Genomic DNA, 376 nt, shown 5'->3' with positions numbered 1-376 from the left:
CACAGCAAGATATCTCATCTACGATATCGGCAACACTGCCATTGCAACATAACCGCACTGATAAACCGGCTAATAACAGCGTCGATCCCTCAGAAGGCGATCATCTGCCGATCTACTAATCACTTCTACGACAAAAGGCGCACCTACGTCTACTTCTACAGGAGGCGGATGACCCAAGGGCATGGGAGGGACTTACTGTTTGAGCGCCGGAAGGGTCTGCTCGTCGTAGTCAGCGTAGGAGGAGGGCGGGGCGGTGTAGGGCGCTGGCGAGGGCGCTGCAGGAGGGGCGGGCAGCTGCGACGTCCCGAGGCGCGGGGTGTTCGCCTGCGGGTGGGGCTGACGCAGGTCCGGCAGAGGGGCGGAGGGCGTCTTGATG

Source organism: Penaeus monodon, chromosome 21 (genome assembly GCF_015228065.2).
Source record: "Penaeus monodon isolate SGIC_2016 chromosome 21, NSTDA_Pmon_1, whole genome shotgun sequence".
NCBI lineage: Eukaryota > Metazoa > Arthropoda > Malacostraca > Decapoda > Penaeidae > Penaeus > Penaeus monodon.
Note: the sequence above shows the minus strand (reverse complement) of the source record.